The 23338-nt window shown below is 57.4% G+C and overlaps 1 protein-coding gene and 1 long non-coding RNA gene across 2 annotated transcripts in view; both read left to right on the plus strand.

The window, feature by feature from the left end:
- Positions 1–330: 330 nt before the first annotated feature.
- On the plus strand, positions 331–3775 carry LOC137865378 (uncharacterized). The gene is made up of 2 exons (XR_011101878.1): positions 331–844; positions 3480–3775. It is a non-coding gene; the product is annotated as an uncharacterized lncRNA (long non-coding RNA).
- Positions 3776–13211: 9436 nt separating this feature from the next.
- Positions 13212–23338, plus strand: part of CHD6 (chromodomain helicase DNA binding protein 6) — a 67231-nt gene continuing 57104 nt past the window's right edge. Inside the window, exon 1 of the mRNA XM_068700406.1 lies at positions 13212–13360. The gene's annotated coding sequence lies outside the window, so the exon portion shown is untranslated. The remainder of the gene's footprint in view (positions 13361–23338) is intronic.

Genomic DNA, 23338 nt, shown 5'->3' on the forward strand with positions numbered 1-23338 from the left:
TCCCTGTGGAGGACTTGATGGGTTTTCTTCCCCAGGTTTTCTTCTGCTCCATCCCCTCCATCGCTGGGCATATAGCTGGAAAAATATGGAGGGGAGCAAAGTCCTCCAGCTGACGCAGAGTTTGCCTTGGAGAAGCAGCTTTCTGCAGAGCTGCCACTTGCCTGGAGCTGCCTGGAGGGGTAGCCTGTGCTGGGAGGACCCCACATGCTGGTAGCAGCACTATTTGAAATTAATTGGCAGTGCTGGCAAGGTGCTGTGCTCCCCACCTGCATCCCAGGTGCTCCCCATTGGGAGACATCGTGGGCTGGCTCTGCCTGAGTGCTGCACCGTAAATCTGCAGCAGAATGGGTTTGTTAGCACTTCCCTCCTGCACTGCCCCCAGAGCTCATTTCCATCCTCTCACTCAGTGGCGGGAGGCAGCTGGTGGTGCTTTTACAGCTTGCAGCCTCTGTTTTGGCAGCTGGGACCCTTCCCAGCATGGGCAGGATGGGCAGAGGATGCTTCTGCTCCCTTCAACCTTTAAGCTCTTAAATCACAGCTGTAAATAAGGTGGGGAAATGGCAGGATGACACACGGGTTGTTACAGCTGTAGAATGACTCAGAGGGATGGGAGGGATTTGAGGCTGGTCATAGCGGTGCTTGCTTTCAGCTTACAGGTCCAAAGGGGGCTGTGCTGGAGGTGAGGGCATCTCCAATGCCTCATGCTGCCTCCTGTGCTCGTGCTGCAGGAGATGAGACCTCATGAGGGAGCTGACACAGCCACTGGGGACACCACGGCCTTGGTGAGATCCAGTCACAGTGGGAACTGGTGGGCACTGGAGCTTGGAGCAGTCCCCAGAGCAAGGTCCTGTATGAAAGTCTACAGGAAGGACACTGGAGCAAGAGGGCATCTTTTGCTGAGGACACCCACGCTGCTGGTGTCCCACATGGGAACGGGGACACAAGACACAACCAAGAGCAGCGAGGTCTCGCAGCTTTTCCCAGATTCACCCCCAGTGCCTCTAGGCTGTCCTGGCTGGGCCCCCTTGCCCTGCCTCTCCCTGTCCTCTGAGCCTTGCAGGAGAAAGAAGGTGACAGAACCCCACTGCTGAGGTGCTGCCGGGCACAGCGTGTGCAGCCGGGCTGATGGGCCACAGGCCAGGCAGCAAGAGCTATGCAATGACAGTATAAACGCGTGTAATAAATCTGCCGTGGACCACAAGCTTTATTGGGCAGTATGGGTTTTGAAAAGGAGGGGCTGGCAGTGTAAATGGGATGGGATGAGCTCACATGGTCCATTCGTGTCCGGGAGTAATGCAACAGAGGACCAAAACTTCAAGCAGAGGAGCCTGCAGGCTGTGGCACCCCTGGTGAGCTGACGGACACAGTTTTGGAGGGGGCACACGCAAAGCCAGGCAGCTCGGTGTGCCGAGCTGCCAGCTGGTCCTTCTGTCCTCATCCTCCTCTGCCCAAATCCCGGGGAGAGAGGAGAAAACCCACATTGTGACAAGCAGGGCCCGAACTGCTTCCTGTGACACTGTGCACCGCCTTACCAGCTGCACAGAATGCAGGGCAGAGAGGAGCAGCCTAATTACTGCTTCTCATCAGGGCAGTGAGCGAGACCCTGGGGCTGAGCAGCAACATCCCTCACACCACCACCCAGCACCCCCGGCAGGGCTGGGGCACGCTCAGGGCTGCTGCCTTCAGTCCCCACAGGTGGCCGCAGCCCAGGGCCCCAAGGCCGGGTGCTGAGCGGGGTGGGATGCGGGCCTGGGAAGCAGAGCAGGTGCCTGTGCCCCTCACTGGCCCTAAAGCCAAACCCCCAGGGAGACAGAGGGGCCCCAGGTGGCCATGGGATCCCAGCCCTGCTCCTTTCCTTAATCCGTCCCCGAAGGCCTGACCAAGGGGCCCAGCAGCACTGGGCCAGGAGGGAGCCCCTGCCCTGCAGGACACAGGCTTCATGCTGCAGCCACAGGCACTGCGCTGGGGTTCACAGTGTGCTCCTCCTCCTCCTTCTCCCTTCAATTCACTTTTGCTGAAGTATTTTTCCAAGGTTTTGCTTCCAGATTTCCAAATAGGAACCCCAAACTGTGGATTTATGAATGTATCAAGGGAAGATTTAATACTGAGCTGTGTTTTTTTTTGTGGCGTTGGAAATGATTGTGCCTTCCTTGATTGTAGAGCAGAAGAGATCTTAGGGAGGCATTTCCAGGCTGGCTTTCAGGCAGATCTTGCTCGAAGTTTCCCTAAAGGGGTAATGTTAATAAGCATCAGTGCCATCAAAAAGTGCAGAAAGCCCCAGCTTTGGAAAAGGCCAGGACAGTGATTCACTGCCCGGCATTGGCATTTCTGCTCCAGACTTGGGTCTTATTAATATCTGCTTGCCTGGAACACAACACAGGCTGCTGGTCACAAGGGGTCAAACCTCTCAGTGAGGCAGCCCTTCACAATGGTTTATGAACCTTAGCTCTGTTAGAGGTTCCACAGAGCCACAGCCTGAGTGAGCACAGGTGACAGTGCACAAGGGGGTGCTGCACACAGGGATGGTGCTCACAGGGATGTTGGATGCAGGGCTATCAAAGCCGTCAGTGTTTGAGGGGGAGGCTTCAGCTGCTGAGCCCCAGCTGTTGGGGCACGGTGAAGAATGCCTGGCTTGGCTGCTTGTTTTTATTTATTTATTTTCCAAATGTTCCAAAATCTTTAAAATTACAGAGGGCACCCTGAAGCATGCACACCCCTGCCTGTGCCTCCTCCCCCCCCCCCCCCCCCCCCAATCCCCCAGCTCAGGCACTCCTTGGACCCTCACCCCAGCCAGGTGCTCTTCATGCCCCCATTCCCTGCTACCTGCTCAACCGGTCCTGTCACAAGCCCTCATTCTTGCTTCAAAATACGCCTTTGAAGTTTCTCTGGCTTGCTTTCACACTGCCCCAGCCCTCCCTGCAGCTTCTTTTCTCAGGCCCCAAACCACCCTCTCCTCCCACCCTCCTTCCTACAGACACCACTGAGGTGTCCCCCCCAAGGGACAAGACCCCAGTTCCAGCCCAGCCCAGCTGCTTGCCTCCCTTGTGCTGGTGCCGGGCTCAGTGCCACGCACTCCCACAAGCGTCTGGATGCGGTGGCACGAGGGCACCTCTGTCCAAGTTGCTCTCCTGGGGGACCAGGGTGTGGGGAAGCACAGCGGGCAGTGCTGCTCCCAGGGAGTAGTATTGGGGAAGTATTTAGTGCCATCAATTTCAGCTACACAGTTGTGTTGGATTGAAAGGCTTTCTAATGAAGCAATGAGACTTTCAATTTATTTTTATTCCCTAAAATTTTCTATAACTCCTGTAAAAGGAGCAGATTGTTTTACTGCTTCAAGAAAAAATGAACATAAGTTTTGCTGTCGTGTCTGGAGAGAGGAAACTCTCCTTATTCAACATCCTGCTCAATGACAGAATTGTTGCAGTAAAATATGAGACCTGAGATACTCACTCATTATTCCTTTCCCTGTTCTTTTACAGAAGAGACCCCGGCCTGAAGGCCCAGGGGCAGCTCAGGCTGGGCCCTCAGGCTCCGTCATCCAGGGTCAGCAGTGGGACCAGACTGGGTGCTCAGGGATTTATCCAGCTTGGACCTGAAACCCCCCCAAGGATGGAGTCCACACTCACCAAGCAGTTTGAAGGTCCTCAGGGAGGGAGAACCTTCTCCTTTGCTTCAGCCTCAGCCTCTCATCTCCAGCTCACACCTCCCCTCCACTTCTGGGTGCTCCTGAGGGCTCTCGCAAGTCTCCCTGGGCAGCCCCTAGCTCCCGTCCCTGCTGGATTTTATGGGGTGGCTACTGGCCAGAGCCCCAGACCTCCTGTGTCCCTCTGCATGCTATGGACATGTTTTGAGGACCCACAAAAGGGTTTCGTCTGCCAGCTGGTCCTGATGCAGACTGCGACACAAGTTTTTTCTGCATTAAACAGCTGGTGGCAGAGCCTGGCAGTAGCAAGTGGCTGATGAGCTGACACACATTGTCCTTGCTGCTGGGCTAAATAACCAGAGGCTTCTTCCCCTCCAGTCTCTTCCTCCTGGAGGAGGCAAGAATAGCCCCAGGCTGGTGCAGGCACACAGCACAGTGGCTCAGGATGCTGATGATGCCTAAAGGTGTGCTCCCAGCCCCAGGGCAGGAGAAAGGAGCCTCCTGGTCCTGGGAACACCCTGATTCCATGTGTACCAGCTTGGCCCAGCAGCACTTTGCAAGCACTGCAGCTGAAGGAAGGTTCATTGGGGTGAGAACAGGTTATGGACGCCTTGTGGTGGAGGGCGATGCCCACTTTGGGTGGGATGGGGCTGGTGCATCTGCACTGCCCTGCCCTGGTGTGGCTGTACTGCCAGGACCCCGGCAGTGCTCCTGTGCTGTGCTGAGCAGCTCCCAAAAGCCATGCTCAGTGGGGTGTGGAGGGGGTTTCTGGCACTCCAGGTGCTGATGGAGCACAGGGAGCCTGGCAAAGCTGCCCCGTGCCACTGCCCGTTCACCAGTTTCCCTTCCGGGCCGATCTGGGAAGCCAAGCAGATGTTTGTATGGATGCAGTGGTAGGATGTGAGTGATCCTCGCATTTGTGTTTATGGCTGTTTAATGAGCTATTTTTCCTTTGCACCATTGATTTCCCTGGGTTCTGCTGAGATCGCTTGCCTCTGGGCAATGAGAAGTAACTCAGCTGCTCTGGAAGAGCCGTGCCTCAGCCCCACAGGGTGGGATAAAACAGAGCAAGGAGCTGCTTCAGGAAGGGGCTGGTGCCGCTGCACAGCTCAGTGGTGTCTGGGGCCTCAGCTGCACTGGGAGAGGACTCGAACCCAGGGGAGATGTGTCCAGAACTAGGATGTGCATCAGGCCCTTCACATGCTGAAGTGTTGCCTTGTGTCTGGAAGAACCCAAACCTTTCTCTGTGCTGGGAACTGGCTGTGCACAGTGGGTTTGGCTCTCGTTATTGTTTCATGTGCACACTTACAGGGACACCTTACCTCACACCGCGGTGCTCTGCAGTCAGCACAAAGGGGCCCTGAGAGAGGCCTCGTCCCCCTGGCTACCCCATGCAGGTCTAAGGCCAAAGGACGGACTGGTATCACCTCTGCCCCCAGTCACCTCTGGCTCTTCAGCACCCCTGAGACCACTTCAAGGAGCAAGATGTTGTCCAGGCGCTGGTGCTTGCTGCTCGCCTTCATTCTGCCACCCCAGCATTCAGGGCAGCCTTGCTCCGTCTCCTGTTTGGCACTGATAGTGTGAGGAAAAAATGGGTGCAGCGCTCATGCCACTTTCCTCCTGCATCACGTGCAGCACCTGGGAAGCCTCGGTGCTGCAGGAGGCTGCGACCTACCCCAGACACAGTCCTGCTGCAGGCGGCCCTTTTGGGGCAGACGGGCTGCACCAGGTGCCCCTGACCTCAGCCATTCTGTGATCCTGTGGCTCTGGGACACAGCTGGGGGGGGGCAGCAGCTGGGCTCCTATGCCAGGCTCCTAGTGCATGGGCATGGCATGAGGAAACAGACAAAGAGTGGTGCCACTGAGGCACAGCCACCCACATCCCCGTGGGGCCACGGTGAGGTCCTGGCCAGCGCCGGTGGCTGGGAGGAGCTGCCTGTGCTACGGGAGGTGGCATTTCACATGCAGCCCCTGGGGACATGAGAGGACTGGGGGGGGGGGGTCAAGCTGCCAAACGGCTTCTGCGTCGGTGTGCTGGCGAGGGATAAACAAAAGGAGCTGGAAGTCTTAATGCATGATCAAGATTATGATTTAATTGGCATAACAAAGGCTTGGTGGGCTAAGCCACATGACTGGAATATTAATACCAGAGGATGCCGCTTGTTCTGGAAAGACGGGCAGGGGATTAGGGAGGAATGTGTTGCTTTGTATATTAAGGATGAAGACGTTCTGCACTCCCTCTCTCTGCGCTCCAGGGAGAACCTGGATGCCACGCTGCCAGTGGCTCTGGGGCATGTGGAGGGGCTTCAAGTGAGACGGCCTGGCTCAGCCAAACCCAGGGCATGGCAGGGATGGAAAACTTCCCTTCCCGAGCAGCCAGTGCGAGAGAGGACAGCAGGTGACAGTGCCCAGAAAACACTTCCAGGGCATTAGCAGCAGATAAGAGACAAGTAGAAGAAAAAGTTGTCTGGGTTTGTGTCTGACGTACCGGGTGTGGATGCAGCAGTGGGGGGGATAAATTGGCTTAGCACGGCCAAGACATGAAGGAGACCTTTGTCTTGTGAAGGAGAAGAGACAGAGCTCTGAGCTAAGGACAGGGACCTCTGGGAATGTCTCAGAGCAGGGATGGTCAGAACGGGTCTCTTTGGCTCTCTGTCCTTGAAGATGTTTGAAACTTGCCTTGACAAAGTTCTCTGAGTCTGGGGCCAGGGTCTGACCGCCCTCATGGGAAAAACCCTGTCCTCATGCCACGTCTCAGCTCCCTGTGCCCATTTGTGGCTTCTGCTCCTGGGTACCCCAGGGTCTGACACTGCAGCCAACCTGCCCATAGCTGGTGTTTCTGTGTCCTTGTCTTGCTGGTCTGGCTATGAGGATGCTACAGGAGAGCACCTCGAAGGCCTTGTGATGGCAGGGTGCATGCACCGCAGGCTTTCTCCAAAGTATGAGACTTGGCTCCTGGCTGGGGAGCAAACAGGAAGCAGGCTGGTGGGTCTGAATGTAAATGCAACAACTTGTAAGGCAAAATCAAGGCAGGCAAAGGAAAAAAAAAATACCAAAAAGGAAAAAAATGATTCAGCAAGCAAGGCGATGAGTGTGTGCGGAAGAAGGGGGAGGGCTGATGGATGTGAGGAAGAGGGGAAAGCCACAGGCAGGGGATAGCGGAGCACTGGAGCAGCACACGGCCTCGCTGCGCCAGCCTCTGCTGTGCTTGGCTGAGTGAGGCTGCACCAAGCAGCAGTGGGAGGCTGATGAGGACGCCTGGACAGGAGGCTGGCCTCATGGGGCCGTGCAGAGGAGCTGGGGCAGGGCAGGGGCAGCAGGGTGATGCTGTGTGGCTCTCAGAAAAGGAGAAACCTTCGGAGTGCTCAGGTTGGCTTCGGCCCTGGGACGCAGCCTCCACACCGGGCAGCAAGGCCCAGCGCCTGCGGGGCAGCGGCCGTGGAGCAGCTGCCAGCAAAGGCTGCTGATGGGCAGACTGCGATGAGCCGATCACTTGTCCTGCTTTGACAGAAGAACTGGACTGGCGGTATGTATCTTGATGTTTGACACTGCTTCGTAAAAAAAGCTCATAAGCAAGTTACAGATCACATTCTGCCTAAACCTGCAATAAGATGAGCACTGTCCCCAGCCCAGATAAGCACCACCAGGCTTCAGCGACCAGCAAGTGAGATAAAGGGATACAGGACAGGCTTTTCAAACTTGCAGACAAAATATGGAGATAGGAAGAATGGGAAGCATGTCGGAAGGCAGGCTCCTAATCACAAAATATTCCTCCACGCCTCCGCTGCTGACACATTAGAGAAATAGTCTCAGGGAAGAAGATGCTGTGCAGTGAAGATAAATGCCGTTGGCACTTCAGCACAAACAGGCAATTGCATAAACAAGAAATGGGGAGCAAAAAGAGAAGGATGGATTTTAGGGGAAAGAAGCTGTGACTCCGGGGGAATCATGGCAGAGCAAAGGGAGGCTGGCAGGAGGATGCTGTGAGCAGCGCTGCCTCTCACCGTGGCACTGAGAGCAGCAGGAGATGGCAGCTACGCCTGGACAATGCCCTTTGGGCCAGTTGGAGAGAGTCCAGAGGAGGATGTCAGAGACCTGGAAAACATGACCAGCAAGGAAAAACTGCAAGATGTGGGACTGCTTAATTGGTAGGAGAGAGCAGAGGGGGCTGGTGCAGCTGTCTGCAGGAATGCAAATGACTCCTGTAAAGAGGAAAGGATTAATCTGCCCATGCTGAATAAAACAAGGAGAAACAGGCTTAAATTATCATGAAGAAATGCAAGGTAGATGCTGGGAAAATCTTCCCCGTGATGAGGAGGGTAAGGGAGTGGAGTGTCCACCAGTGAGGTTCCAAGGAGAAGTTGGACAGAAGAGCATTAGTTGGTCCCGAAGGTTCTCTCTTTTCTAGGATTTTACATTTCTGGATAAAAATATATGAAAAAAAAAAAAATCCTTAAAGACCTGACTGGCTTCACACCATGAAAAAAAGAAAAAAAAAGAGGAGCAACCAGGTAGTCCTGTGAGCGAAGGCAAGGCCACAGAGATCCAAGGGGCAGGCAGGGTCTGCAGGGAGCACAGGGCCGCACCAGCCCCATTCTGGTTAGCTGCACAGCAGCAAAGCAGCTCCCAGGAATGGGGAGCAGCCACAGAAATGAGCATTTTGGGTAAAAGAAAGCAGGAGAAGCTCACGTGGGCAGCAGAGCCCATCACACAGAAGAGGTGGAGGAGAGCCACCAGGAGACCTGTCTGGAAGTTAAATCAAATGGAGTCTGCAAGGGGAGAAGTGCTGGAAGAAGAAACTCTGCGTGAAGTGCTGGGGGCTTTACAGCATGGATTTGTTAAATTATCGCTGTTGTCTGTGCTCAGGGTGGTCCTGGCCAGCAGTTCTCTTTCAGTTCCAGGCACAAGATGAACAGAGCCCACTCGAGGGGCAGGTAATGGATGCTCCGGCGGCCTGGATAATGACGAGCAGCACATTAAGCACCTTCTCCTTAATTGGAGGAATGATTAGGAGCACCTTTGAGCCAGTGGGTCTGAAGCAACAGGACCACAAACCTTGAGCAGACACTAAGTCACAGCCATCCCTCCGGGCAGTGGCATTTGCACTCATCCAAGGGGCGGTGAGGGGTTGCCCGAGGCCGGCAGCTCCCAGGAGCACGGGGCAGGATGCACCTCACCACCGGCCTGGGGGTGCAGGTGCATCAGAGCAGCATTGAAAGAAGACCGAGGGTAAGTTCTCTGTAGACACAAAACTCCCCGTGTAATTCATGCAACGTGCATATCTGTGGGGTGAGCAACAGCTCCGGGCAGCAGCTTGGTGCCAGGGTATCACGATGGTTCGGGGGCCTGGCCGTGAAATTGCCCGTTCCTGGGAGCTCCCCAAACTTTCTTCTCTGCTATCAATAATCTGTGGTGGCAAAGCCAAAGTACGGGAAAATTTACAAAAGCAATCATGTGGTTTATCTGATACAGGCCCTGCCCAAGCTCCCGAAGGCAGGGGAATTTCCTCAAAAAAAAAAACACATCCAAGGAAAACCTGTCCTTGAACCAGGAGTTTCCAGCTTCAGGGCTGTTCAACAGGCTCCCTAAAATCATGGCTGTGCAATCTGGGTATGCAACCCTAAGCCTCCCACTTGTCACCCAGCCTGGCAGCAGCCAGCGTGGCGTGCGTGCTGCTGAATCCTGCCTGCATGATGCCACTGTTTAATTCCCAAGGGACCCGGCACTGTCTGCAGGGTGGCTAAAAATGTGTCACTCCCCACCCTGGCTGCCTGAGGCTCTGTGCGGGCAGGCACATGGCCCTGTGGGGCAGGTGATCCCCCTCCCTCTCGCTGCACTGGCTCTGGCCCCTCTTCCTGGGCACAGGACGCTGCCACGTCAGGCTCCCCCACTGAAGCGGTAGCCAAGCCATGAAAGATGCACTTCCAAAATGCAGCGGGGACTTTGAGCTGGTACTCGTAGCTCACTGCGCCAGCAGTCTCCTTCAAATTCTATCCAAAAGCAGGCCGCCCTTCCAGCTCACCATCAAGAGCTCCCATGAAAAATCTTCCTAAAAGACCTTTGTAAACACAAGTGAGGCTTCTTCTGCCAATATAGCCCAACAGTCTCCCCCTCCTCTCCTTGGCTCCTGTCTCCACCATGGCTCCTGCAGATGGACCTGTGCACTGGGAGGGCCACCAGCACAAGCAGCAAATCTGCCTCCGCCCTGGGGATGCAACAATATCAACAGCAAGGGCTGGTACATCCTCCTGCAACACAAACTTCTCAGTGTGGCACGGCTCCAGGGCCTCTGTAGGGCCACCAGCCTGTAGAAACCACAGATAACCACCAGGGACATGTGAACCACCCCAAAAACAGGGAAGTGAAGGACTCAAGATGTGCACAGGCAGCCACAACATGCATAGAGCTGCTACGATCGGTGGTTGAGGCTGATGTACTGGGGTGGACAAAGCCCTGGGTCTTTGTACTGAAAATAAATAAAAAAATAAATAAATCCAGCAGCAGATAATTAATCCGTTAATGACCTCTCCACACAATTCCAGAGAGAGCTGTGGACTGGCTGCCCTGCTGCTGGGTGTTGCTGGGTGCTGTCCCAGCCTGTGAGATGGACGGAGACCCAGCACCCCGGGCTCAGCAGCGCCCAGGTGGCCTCTCACAAACAGCACCAGTGTCCCTCCCTGCACGAAGACGAGCCTAGCCTGGAAATGCCTGGGATTTCTTCTGCCTCAAGAGACACCTTCCTTCCCCATCAGAACCTGTCCCCAGGCTGCCCGAGGGCCACCTGCCCCGTGGTGCACACACACTGCCTGGCCGCAGGCACTGCGGCACGGAGCCGCGTCCTGGCAATCTGCACAGCCACTGAATATTAAACAGGAATCAGAAATCTCTGGGGCTCCTGTCTGGGAGAAGCAGCATGGTCACTGCCAGGCTGCAGCTGCCTTCAGTGACATTTTCTGGAGTGAAATGGAAGGTCTCCTTCCCTGGCGGCCAGCTCAGGCTTCTCTCTTCTTCACGCTCAGCAGTGGGAGAGTTAACGCTGCCCTTGGCGGGTAGCATGCGGCTCGTGTCCCACTGGGTGCCCACTCACAGCCTCCTGCCATGGAGCAGGGGACAGCCGCTAGAGTGAAGGGGGACACGGTTCAGGTCACAGCTGCCAACCTCTGCACAGCCTGCGGCCACCTCCCCGCAGACGCTGGGAATCCTCAGGACCTCACTGTAATCAGGAGCAGGTCTCAGAGGCTGCCAGCTCCCACATGGGGCTGCTTCTCCTGCTTCAAGGCCACCAGCCAGGAGAAGGGCACAGGCACCCAAAGAGCTGGACCCTGGCAGGAGTCTGCTGCCTTCCCCATGGGCTTCCTGTGAAAGCCAGCTAAGCACGTTATTTCTTCAATTTCCTCATTGTTTTCTTTTGTGTTTGTCACTGTTGCCTAGTTCAGGTGCTGCGAGCAAGCTCCTTCATTTGCATTTTGCTGCTCCTGATTCCAGTTAACATTTAATTTAAGGTAAACATGTAACAGTAACACATTTCCTCTTCAGGATGGTTCAAATCTGCGTATCAGGGCAGTGGTGGTGGCTCATGCCTGCCGTGGCCAGCACAGCTCCCCCAGCACACGGTGGGCGAGGATAGCCCCTCCACGTGGCGAGGTGTGGAGGAGAGGTGAGGTGTCCTGAGCCCAGAACAGCTTGCCCGGGGGGACTTCCACTCTCCCTCCCTGTAGAGGCCAAAAGTTGTTTTTTATCATCTCAGCTCATATTGGGGAGGGGGGATGATGAGCCCAAAGATTGGGCAGAACTATGTCTATGCTCTGGGTGATGCTTGGCCCCAGCTTTGTTCAGCTGAGTGTCCTGCACTCACAGGGTGTCACATCCTGTACTCCGAAGGATTTGGGAATAGCCAAGCTCAGGATTTAATTCCGCTTTTTGGAGAGGCTGGTTGGATTTCCAATACTGGTGTAAAAAAGTCCTGGGACCATCCAATGACGGAGCTCATGTTGGCCTTGTGAGGGAACCAGGCAGGAACCGTCCCTGTTGGGATGTGTGGGCACGTGCTCAATCCTGTTTGGGTGTTGCTAGCACAACGAACTGCTCATGTCCTGGAAGGTTCAAGTGGGGTGTTAGGAAAAACACTTTTCCAGGGAGCACAGTGCAGCTCTGGCACAGGACACCAGAGATGGGGGAATCCCCGGCCATACAGGGGTTTAATGCTCAGGTAAGCAGAGCCATGGCAGATCCCACCTTGTGTTTGTCACCAGTGTGGCGAGGGGAAGGAATCTCTGGAAGTTTCTGACACAACCTCCTCTGGTCCCTTCCTACCAGCACAACTGTACTTGTGTAACACAGGTGTAAAACTTCCTCCCAAAATAAAAATAAGCTGCATGGGCTTTCTGATCATAAAGCATCAATTAATTGATACCTTTATAGGTGTTCCTGTAGAGAACAAGGTGTTGCTCTGGGGTCAGAGGGAGGATAGCAAAGGGTAGCGTTGGCTGGTGAGAGGTTGACCAACGCAGGAAGCAACCGAAAAGATCAGGCACAGGCATGGCTGATGGCTCGAGGGAATGGGAAGGGCTTGGGAAAAGAGAAGGCAGTGGAGAGGAATACTTTGCACATGTTGATGTCCTATATGCAGAACAAGAAGCTGAATGTGGCATGAAGACAAAAATGTAAATGTCAGACCTCAGAAAAGTCCACAAATGGCATCTGAAGGGATACCAGCTGAGGAAAAAAAAAGTTTAGAGTAACGTTGTGGGCTGGTAGCAAGCGAGATGGCACAAAGGGTAACGCTTAGGGAAGGAAGCCTTGGCTCATGGGGAAGCACACAGGGCTGTGACGGCTCATGCAGAAGGCCCGCAAGAGGCGTGGGATGGGGGCGGATGAAGGGGTGCAGCTCTCTGATGGATCTGCACCCCTGGGCTGCCCCTTTTCTGTTTGATCCATGTGCGTTCAGCAGCAAGCGCCTCCACAGCACGCTGCCAGTGGAGAAACATGTAGCAAGGAGAGGAGCTGGGGCAAGGCAGGAGGCAGAAAGGGAAGGTGCCAGCCCGCACAGCACACCTGGACACGCCAGGGCTCCCAATGGCACAGCACAGCCCTGGGCCAGCACTCCCACAGGCGCTGTGGCCACACCAGGACCGCGCTGCGCTGGGCTCCCCAGCCCTGCCTCAGCAGAGACAGGAGCCCCAACAGCGCTGCGCTGCGGCGCTGCCACGAACCGGCCCGGAGCACGCACGGGCACCTCCACAGCAACACCCAGCAGCGGGAGGGCAGCGCGGCTCCTCCTCACAACCCCCCCCTGGGGGCTCCTCCTCACAACACCCCCCTGGGGGCTCCTCCTCACAACCCCCCCCCGGGGGCTCCCCACCGGCCCCGGGCCCCTCAGGGCGCCCACATCCGGGCCCCTCAGGCGAGGGCCCGGGCCCGGGCTCGGGGGGCGGCGCGCGGGGGCGGCGGCGCGGCCAATGGGCGCCGCGCTCGGCTGGGCGCAAACAGCAGCACAATGGAGCGGGCCGCGGCCGCGCCGCTGCAGCCAAGCTTGGCGCGGGCGCCGCGCGATTGACGGGCCGGGCGGCCAATGGGAGGCGGCGAGAGGCGGCGGGTGACCAATGGGAGGGAGGAGGGGGCGGGCCCGGGCGAGGTTCGGGTGTCCTTGCGGGGTGCTGGGCTAAACTTCAGCGAATAATGGCTGTGTGCGGCGGGGCTGCCGGGGAGCCATTTTAGGTGAGTTCTGCCCCGAACTTTGGCGCTCGCCCGCCCGGCGCGGCCGGGGGGGGGCGGCGGCGGGGCGGGGGGCGGCGGCGGCAGCGGGGCGGCGCTACCGAGGAGAGCGGCGGCGGGCCCGGAGGCGGCGGCGGCGGCGGCTGCTGGCGGCGGAGGCGCCGACCCCGGCCCCGGCCCTGCCGCGGCGCCGTCCTTGGGGCCCTCCCCGCCCCCGCGGGCTCGGGGCTGGGGGGTGCCGGGGGGGGAGGCGCGGAGCCGTCGAGGCCGGGGGGTGACGCTGAGGGAGGCCCCGGCGCCGCTGCCCCCGGGGAGCCGCCGGGATGGAGCCCCCGGTGCCGGCGGGGTGAGGGCTGCGGGGAGCCAGCGGGGAGCGAAACGTGGGGGAAAAAATGAGGAGGAATCGGCGGCCCCGCTGCCACACACACACACACACACACCACACACACCTCAGCGAGGGGCCTCCGGACACCGCCGCAGGACTCAGGGCGAAGTTGGGCACCGGGAGGCCCAGAGCTGCTGCTGCAGGCCTGGGCTGTGGCACTGCTCGTCAGCACTTCTGCTCGGAAAAGGGCTCCGTTTATTCCTTCGCTTGGTTCGGGTGATTTGGGCCCCAAACCCAGCCTTCTCGTTTTTTTTATATTTCTCCCCTTTCTGCTTGAGAATTGCAGCAGACGCCTCAGGGCACAGAGGGTGCAGGCAGCGGGTCAGTGGCCGTGCTCCTACAGCTCCTCGTGGAGCTGCGCAGGAGCCCCCAGCACCCGTCCAGCCCTGGTCCCCGTGGGCAGGCAGATGCGGGTGTCCTTGTTAGCTGGAGTTGTTTATTCCTGACCCGCTCGCTTGCAGCTATTCGGCAGCCGCTGCCTGTACCTTTGTCACCGTGGTGGGGTCAGCTGGATTAGGGTGCTGCTGGAGGAGAGGGAATGCTGAGCGATGTTAAATCTCTTCACACAGCAGAGTGTTGGTGTTGCTTTTGGGAGGTGATGGGGCAGGGATAGGTGCCTTCTTGCCTCTCCTTGCCCTTTGTTTACTTCATTCATGTGGGAGCTCTCGACGGCACTGCTTTGCAGAGAAATTGTTGTTTTGGTCCAGCTGTTGGGGTATGAAGCAATAGCAGCATATTTTCGCTCTGGGAGTTAATTCTTCCCGGAGTAAATCGGTTGTTTCTCTCAAGGCTTCTGGCCTCCAGCAGGGCTGGTTTCATTCAGGGTTCATTTCCCAATTTTTAAGTGGGAAATTGATTCCTCTTCCACTTTAAAGCTTGGTGTTGCCGTCTGTTTGCTTTGGGGAAGGTAGCTCTCCCTATCGTCCCTGAATCAGTACAGCTGTCGAAACTTGCAGGTCCTTCAGGAGCACTGAGAGTACCTCTGGGTGTCCCCCGCTGTGAAGGTGGGCAGTGTGCTGCCGAAGCCTGCTCCTGGATGCTGACCCTTGAGCTCTTCAAGTTGTGAAGCGTGCTGGCCAGTAGGGTTGCATCCCGTCAAAGCGTCTGCGAGTGCCCTGCGTGGCACAACTGAAGCTCTGTATCGCCATCCTTCAAATAAAAGCCAAAGTCAACACGAGGCTTTGGAGAAAAACTGGTCTTGGTGCGATTTCCCTTTAGAAAAGTTTGAAGGCCACCCTGTGCCCGTGGCTGTCGGCTTCTGCAGGTTGTCCTCTTTCTTCAGACAGAGGCGGCGATCTCGCTGGTGCTGAGATGGCGATCGCGGCCCCTCGCCGCAGGCTGCAGCGGGCATGTTAAAAATTAACCTGTGTGAATCCGAGGGCCTAGGCCAGCTCTCACACCGCTGCTCCCGCTGTCTGTCCCCTAATACCTTTTGGAGCGCTGCTGTCTGGCTTCTCAGTGTGTGCCTTTCTGCTAAAGTTGATGTACCCACCTGCTGTCCTGTGTTAGGGGAGGCCGGCTCTGCTCTGAGCTGCTGGTCGTCGAGCGGCGGGCCTTGGGTATGGCAGCGTTAGCCCCGATGGGCAGTGGCTTAGGGAGCTCTCAGAATACTGTCTTAGATTCCTGACTGCTTTGTACCATGTTTCTGTACCAGGAAGCAAAACTTTACCTTCTTCCCCCCTCTGGATGTGTAATCTTACGGTAATTTTTAAGATTTAATCTTCCTTCAGAGATCTTTCATATTTTCTCCTTAAGAGGTTCTCTAAAGACAATAAAGTTTTACAGGTAGCTAATATAAAGTGTTTCACTTTAATGGTTTGTGTTATTTCAAGAAGAGTTTGCAGAAGCAAGAGAGCTTGTTGTAGAGAGGTGGCAAGGTTGAGAGCTTGGCCACCAAAGCAGCCCTTTGTTTTTGGCATGCAGCAGTGGCGTCCTGGCCTGTCTCAGTTTAGCAAAGAGAAGAGCGGGTACCTTGCATACCAGTGTGCAGGAGGAGCCTGCCCTTGCACAGGAGGGAGAGGTTTGATCAGCCTTGCGCTGTGAGCGAGCCCTCAGTGCAGGAATATTGGTGTGTTGGGACGGGGGAATAGGCACGTGCAGGGAGACTCCTCGGAAATGATTTTAAAGAAACGCTGGCAAACGCAGGGGCTGGCTGCCTCTCTGGGCTTCAGGGGAGTTGAGGGGGCTCCTTTTCCGTGCTCGTGTAAGAGGCAGTGAAAGTTTCTCCTCTCATCCCCCGTTTCCTGCTTGGGACGACGTCGGTGACTTCATCCTGCTCCGTGGAGCCGGAGGCAGAGCCGCGGTGGGGAGGCGATCAGCTCTCAGCAGCGAGAAGACGCTCAGGGTGCCCGCCTGACATGCAGCTGGGAGGCAAGGCTGGCTGCACACATGTTGGTGGCAGCACGCGGGGTTTATGTGACCGCTTCTCAGCACCCTGAAATAACAAGAAAACGGAGCTGTGCTCCCCCTGGGAACGGTGGCAGTGAGCCTGGTGCTGCCCGCGTGGCGGTGGCACCAAAAACTCCTCTCGGGGGCGCGGGGCCCTGCACAGCTGCGTGCCGCTCCCAAACAGCCTCCTGCTGCTCCGCAGGCACGAGCCAGCAGCTGGAATATCAGAGCCATGCAAAGCCAGCCACACTGACAGCAAAACGGGACAGACGTGGGCTGTGGATGTCCGCTTGTGACACGAGGAGATTCAGATTTTGCTTTCTATTATCTTGGGCTGGTGCAATATGTTTTCCGTGTGATAGGACAATGCCTTCAACTTTCCCTTATATGGGAAAATCTGGTATGCAGCCTAGCAATCTGCCAATATGTGGCTATTAATTTTTAGCAGTGTTACATTGGTTGTGCCCAGTCAACCAGAGGAGAAGGAAATACCTGGGGTGCTGCAGCGGGGCTCCGGGGTCGGAGGCAGGTCCCCGCACCCTGCCTGGAGCCGGGCGGGAGCAGAAATCAGTGCTCGGGAGCCGGGCTGCTGCTGCCTCTGGGCCCTGCAGGGAACTGGGGATCTGAGGTCAGCACCGAGGAGGTTTTGGGCTGTCCTTAGCATCAGGGTTTACCCCCGTGCAGAAGGAGGTGCTGCCTGGAGGTGAAGGGGCTGTACGCTGTTCCTGTGCTGCTGCCTCTAGGGGATTTCCAGCCTGCAGCGAGCACAAATCCAGCTCCGCCAGGAGCAAAGTGCTCCTCCAGTCCAGGAAAGAAAAGTGAGCAGTGAGGGAGCTGATTCTCCAGTTGCAGCTTGTTTTTAATGCGGGCAGCACAGGTGTGCCCACAGAGGTGCGTTGGGCATGGATCAAGCAGCGCGGTGTTAACGTGGCGATGAGCTGTTGCCCTGGCTGGGGAGTGCACAGCACATTTTCCAGCCCTGTTTCCCCCACACGAGAGGCTGCTCGTTAGCAGTCTGATGATGATAGGAACATCTTCCCTAAGGGGTTCAGCATGTCACATCACACAGCGTTTCCTGGGATCCCTCCTTTCTGTTAGTCCTGTCTTTGCCCCAGCTTTGTGCAGTTCTCTTGTTGCAGCAGTGTAAGGAGTCTTAACCGTTTGGCTTTTGCCTTGTTTCAGTTGTATTTGAATGGCTGAGATGAAGTTCAGATCTCCTCTGGTGACACTTTTTGATTCTTGTCTGGCTCTTTGGTTCTTGGCTCAAAGTTGTCATGGGAAGTCGGGACTGAGATGCAGGCAGCTCGTTGCTTCCTTTTGGGGTGCCTGTGCTGAAAGCAGCTGGAAGTTAAGCTTGTCAGCGCAAGACTTTGCAGAATACTTGTGTTGCCTCAACATTTCCGTGGAAGCGTGGGATCTGGGGAGCCCTGTTTGGCACTGGAGCAAAAGGAGGTGAGAGTGGCCCAGCGCGCTGCAGCGGGGAGACCACGTCCCTGCCTGCTGTGTGCTGCTGCCAGGGGGCACAGGCAGGAGGCAGAGGAGCAAGGGTCTTCCCCTTGGTGTTTTGTGTGCTTCTGAAGCACATGTTTACGTTACAGCCTGGGAGCTCTGGCACAGGAGTGTAGCTCTTGCTGGATGGGAACACCTCCTTGCTGGTGGGGACCGCGCTGGCCTGCTGAAGGTAGCCCTGGGGCTGATAGGAGCTGCAGCTGTTACAGTCCTGAGGATTGCAAAAGCTCTCCCGGGATGTGAGAACCCCCCAGGAGGTTTCTCACGTTTGCTGTTGTTTGAAGGAAGAAGCAGTGATTGCAGGACCCTAGCTAGCTACCTGGTGCTGCGTGTTAGCAGCCACTGCTGAGAATTTTGGTCCCTCAGCATTGTGCTAGTGATGCCTGTTCGTTATGTGGGCATCATTCAGTTTCCTTCCAAAAACGTTTCGGTTGTTAAACCTTCTGTCGGAAGTCATGAAGGCAGAGAAGTTTTTCCCATGCTTTTATGTGCTTTCTGTTTCTCATTTTGTGCTGTAGCAGATGCTCAATGTCTGTCTTTGAAGGTGACTTGCAGCATTAGCGATGTGCTAGCACGCTACGTGCAGGAGCAAGGGCGATGTCAAGTTGCAAGGGTGATCCCCGAGGGGGTTTTTCGCTTTCCTGCCATATAGGTAGGGGAAGTACTGCTTCTTAGGAAACATTACTGCCTTGTTATATGCATGCATTGAGGCAGAATTAAAGTTAGTTCTAGAAACAGGAACAGGCAGCAGTGCTTTGCTGTAGCCGGGCTGTGTTAGCTGCTGCCTTGACTTTTCCAAGTCCTGCATGCAGAGCACCTCTAACTCTGAATGCTTCACCTACTTGGGTTGTACTTGACATTAAAATGAGTGAAAATAAAATCGAGCTGAAGTGTTTCGTGTTCATTAATTGGGGATTGCTGTTCTGTCTCAGTCCATGTGCGCGGTGCACCCCGGCTGTGCCCTGTGCTCACACAGCCCAGGCAGGAGAGCAGCGTGCCCGGGGGGCGCACGGCGTCTGTCTCTGATTTGTCTGCTGCTCCCTGCCTTAGGGCAAGCAAAGTCCCGTTTCTCCGAGATCTTCCTTGGTCCCTGTAGGGTGCCCCTCACCGGGGTACCTGAGCTCTTCCCAGCATGCCGTGTTGTGCCCGCACCGCGGCAGGTTTCTCCGTGCCGCAGACAGCAGGCTGTGCTGTTTGCTCTCGGCATGCCGGTGCTGCGGGAGGCCGACTGAAGCGAAGCCTGCGCTTACTGCGAAGGTGCTGAGGTTTGCGGTTACCCTGATTTCTTCAGAGAAGTGGTTACAGATTTGTGGGCAGGTCCCTGTGCCTGCTCCGCCTCCTTGCTCCGGGGAGGGAGAATTTCTGTCTGAGAATAACATTGCAGGAGCCAGGCCAGCCTCTTGTTGTCTTTCCAGAGTGAGGAATGGACTCATGAATCCGGCACCTGAAGGCAGGAATGGGTTGCTCTGGGCTCAGGCTCTTTGCTACAGTTGTGATTTCACCCCAAGTGGCCTCTCCAGGAGCCCTGCATCTCCGTGTGGCTCTGCATGGGGTTGCAGGCCCTGTGTGTCCGTTCCTGGCAGGCACAGCACGCTGCTTCCCTCCTGATGCTGCTCCTCAGCTTCAGGACAGGCTCTGCTGAGCGAAGGGTGGTGTTTGGGCTGCGGGGCTCTGCGGGTGGCTGGGTGCAGGTGATGGCACGTGGGTGCCACCCGGCTCGCTGAGCCCACGTGGACACGTGCTGGGGCTGTGCTCCGTGTGGGAGCAGCCCGGTTCCACGAGAGCCCTGCAGCTGCCCTGTCTGTGCTGAAGGCTCTCGGTGTGCTCCGAGGTCCAGCTCTGCCTAGGAGCGGGCACTCGGCCGTCACGCTCCGTCCCTGGGGGATGCTCGCGGGCGTGTGCCAGCAGCCGGGAGCTGGCCGGTGGCTGCGGGACGATGTGCAAGGCACCCTGCACCCCTTCTGGGCAGGGCTGGCAGGAAGGGAAGGAATGGGACAAGAGGGGGCTGCTTCTCAGCGTGTGCTATTGGTAGCATTTTACTTTGAGCGTGTCTGGGCAGGGCTTCAGGTGCTCGCGAGAGGGTCCCCTCGTGTGTGAAGGAATTGCCTGTAGCTGCGGGGGTGCCAGACCTGGCGCTGCTGAAATCCAGGCGCTTGCATGCAAGGGACCGATGAATTTCTTTCTGGCACTTCTCTCTCCCTCCCGTGCCGGAGTGTTTCTTGGGATGGCGTAAAGGACACAAACGCAGGGAAGCATGGAGATGATTGAGAGGGATGTCGACTTACAGATGGTGTCTGAACTCTAGAGACCGTTCTTCAAAGTAGATTAACCTCAGATTGCGAAGAACCGGTATCCCCGAGGGCTGTGATTTATAACAGGCTGGAATCCCTCCGAGGTGAGCGCTGGCAGCCAGCAGGAGCAGGGCAGGGCAGCCGGGGTGGAGGCGTGTGTAAGGGCAGTGGCACAGCCTGCAGCAGGCTGGCCTGGGGGTAGCACGCGGCTTGGGAAGGGCGCTGCTGCTTGGTGCTGTAGCAGGAGAGGTGGCTGCGTTTTGCTTTCTCTCCTTGTCCTTTAGGCACTTGAGAAACGGGCCTGATGCTGCAGCGTGCAAGTTCTCGGGCCTGGAGAACGGCAGATCTGTCTGTTGCTATTTTGGGTGGATGTTTACCAGTTTCTCTGGGGATGTACAGACAGACCAGGTGCTGTGAGCCGCGGGACCTCACCGAAGCACGCAGCGAGCGCTTGGGCCCTGTCTGGTGGGGATGTCACCCAGGATGTCACCGCCCTGGGTGCTGAGGATCGGCCTGGCCAGCCAGCCTGTCTGCTCTGTTCTGGGCTGGGGTCTTCTGGCTGTGCAGTACCAGTGGGGCAGCTGCAGGCTCCGTGCGTGCAGCAGCTCTTCTCCAACTGGGCAGCATCAAGCAAGTGACCTCTGGGAGCTGCTGTGCAGGGAGCGGGGGATAACTTAGAGTCGGCTACGAGCAGCACCACGTGGGGCTGGGGGCACAGCAGCCACCTGGCTGCCTTGGGGGTCTTGGGCAGGGAGTTCCAGCTGGAGAAAACTGCTCGGCCATCCCGGCTGGAAGCCTGCCCAGGGGCACCAGCTGTGCTCGTTCCTACCTACAGGCCAACCTTGAGGCGCGTTGCGAGCGCCTGCTCATCCATCCTCTCCTCACCCTGCTGTACAGGCCGGTTTTGTCCCCATTCTACAGCTGGAAAATAGAGGCACAAAGGGCTCTGGTTGCCTTCGAGGAGCTGTCTGCAGTGTGGCAGAGCTGCTCTCTGACAGCTTGAGTTTGCAGTGCAGGATATCAACAACAGCAAGAGAGGAGGATCGCTGCTTTCCGAAACGCCATCTCACTTTTTGGCTGCCTGCCTTGGGATAGCTTGTGTTCGGTGCTCCTCGGTGTGCAGCTCTCGAGCAGCAGCCGTACAAAAGGCTCTTTGAATCGGCCAGCTACCAAGGTCTGCCAGTTGAGCTGGCTTTTGTACACCTCCAGCACTCATAAAGGTGCTGTGGGCTACATTATCTGCCTGGTGGCATCTTTACTGGCCCGGTGACCTTGAGGGTTGACTCCGGCACTTAATGGAAGTCCAAAGAGTGAAAAAGAAAAAAATAGCAGGAAAACACATGGAGTGCGCAGGCACTTGTTTCTGCTGAAGCCTGCATATCCCTTCCGACAGCTAGAGAGCAGCTGGGTGGTTTGCCCTGCTGTGAGAAGCCTCTGAAGGTGCCAGCTGGGACCCCCCAGGCCCAGTGATTCAGAGGAGGCTTTTTGGATGCTGCTGGCACGTCGGGCTCCTTCTGACCGCTGCTGGAGGAAGCCTGAGGAGCTGAGCCCAGGATCCCATCTCCATCCAGGGTTAACAGCCAGACACTCCAGGGCAGAGGGCGTGCTCCCAGCACCAGGAATGCATCTTCAGAGCGACTTCTTCACCTGCTTCATGTAAAATTCAACTGCAGCTGCACCATCGCTCGTGTCCTTTGGCCCTTGGCTTCACGCAGGTTCCTCGGCAGCCTTCGTGCGTCCTTGGTGCCAGGGGCAGGCACTGCAGGGCTGTGCTGCTGGGAGGGCAGCACGGGGTGCCCCACGCTGCATCCCAGCCCTCGCCACCTCTGCAGGCTGCTCCTGCCTCCCTCCTCTCCCTCATCCCTACGGGCACGGAGCCACCGAGCTTTGCTTTTTGCTTTTCCTCCGCTTTCGCCTGCTGAGGATTAAAGCTCCACGCCCAGGGCTCGTGAGCTGCGCACGCAGCTGGTCAGAAGACGGCAGGCGTGGGCTTGGGAAACCCATCCTGAGCCTGGCAGCTTCCCCACGGCCGGCGCTGCTGTGGGAAGGGAACGCTGCAGGCACCAGGCATGGCCCTGCTCTGCCCCCAGCACCACCCGGGAGCAGCGTGTCCCCTGGCTAAGACCTGTTCAGCCCCGACCATCCCCTCCCCAGCAGCAGGCCGGGGTGCCCTCTTGCCGTGGCTGTCGCCAGCCCTCCCGTGGCGTTCCTCGTGCTGTTGGTCCCCGTCTGCTGCTGTGCTCGCTGCAGCCTGGGCAAACCCTCCACTCTCAGCCCTGTGGCACCGTGCAGCTCCGAAATAACTGCTGAAGGTCATTGTGGTCTCGGTCTTGGGTTAGGAGCTGTGCTTGAAAGCTCTCCTGAAAGGAGCCGCTGCTGTTTTTGCCACGTGATCTTGTCGTGAGAGTCACATAGTGCGGCTGGCTGAGGCTGTGTTACCGGGGGCCGTACCCAGCCCCTGGGGGCTTCCTTGCGTGTTGGGTGCCAGCACAGCATCGTCAGCCCCGTGTGAGCCCCGGGCTCTGGCATGGCTTGGGAGAAGCAGCGGTGGTGCTGAGCGAGCTTGTTGGAGGGAGCTCTTCTGGGCACGTGCACCCACACGAGGTGTGCTCCTGCCCGGTTCTGGCTGCCTGCTCCTTTTCCCATCGCCTCCTTGGTGCTGCCACGTGTGCCTTGCCGGTAAAGCGGGGCCTGGGGGGTGGTGAGGGGGCCTGAGGGCAGCTCAGACCCAAGGAGTGTTTGTCTGCTCGGCACAGCGACTGCAGCTGGGATGCCGAAGGGCTCTTGGTGTCTGGAGCTGCGTGCGCAGAGCTGGGAAGCCGCCTCTCCGTGATCCTGCGCTCGCGAAAGACAAAATGTGTGCCGCGGCTGCCTCGCAGCAAGCTCACGGGCTCCCCAGCCCCCTGCCTCCCTGCTGCCGATTCTCTCTCGCTGAACTACTGGGTTATTTTTAACTTGGAAGAATTACAACCGAAGATTTGCATTCTCTCTCTCTCTCTCCCCCCCCACCCCCCCGGCGGAGGGCTGGAGGCAGGATGTGGGGGAGGCACTGCGGAGGGCCGGGAATGCGGCTCCGGGCTCCGGCAGGATGCTTCCAGGAGCCCCCGCGCCTGCCTGCCGGGCTGGTGGCTGCGTGGAGCTGCTGTGGACACCAACAGCAGGCAGGGGACAGCCTGGCATGGGGCTGCAGGCGTGTGGCTTCTCATGGGGCCAGGCACCTCCAGGGGCGCGTGGGTGGCCATGCCGCCCGGCAGAGGCCTTTGCTGGGCCACGCGGCATCGCCGAGCTGAGCGTGCGGATGGGAGGAGCTGGGGAGAGGTGGCACTTGCCCGCTGCCTCTCTCCTTCCTCCTCCCCTCGCTCTGCCTCTCCAGCGCTGTGCAGGCGGTTTCCTCGGCAGCGCCGCGGG

The sequence above is a fragment of the Anas acuta genome, chromosome 16, assembly GCF_963932015.1.
Source record: "Anas acuta chromosome 16, bAnaAcu1.1, whole genome shotgun sequence".
Lineage (NCBI taxonomy): Eukaryota > Metazoa > Chordata > Aves > Anseriformes > Anatidae > Anas > Anas acuta.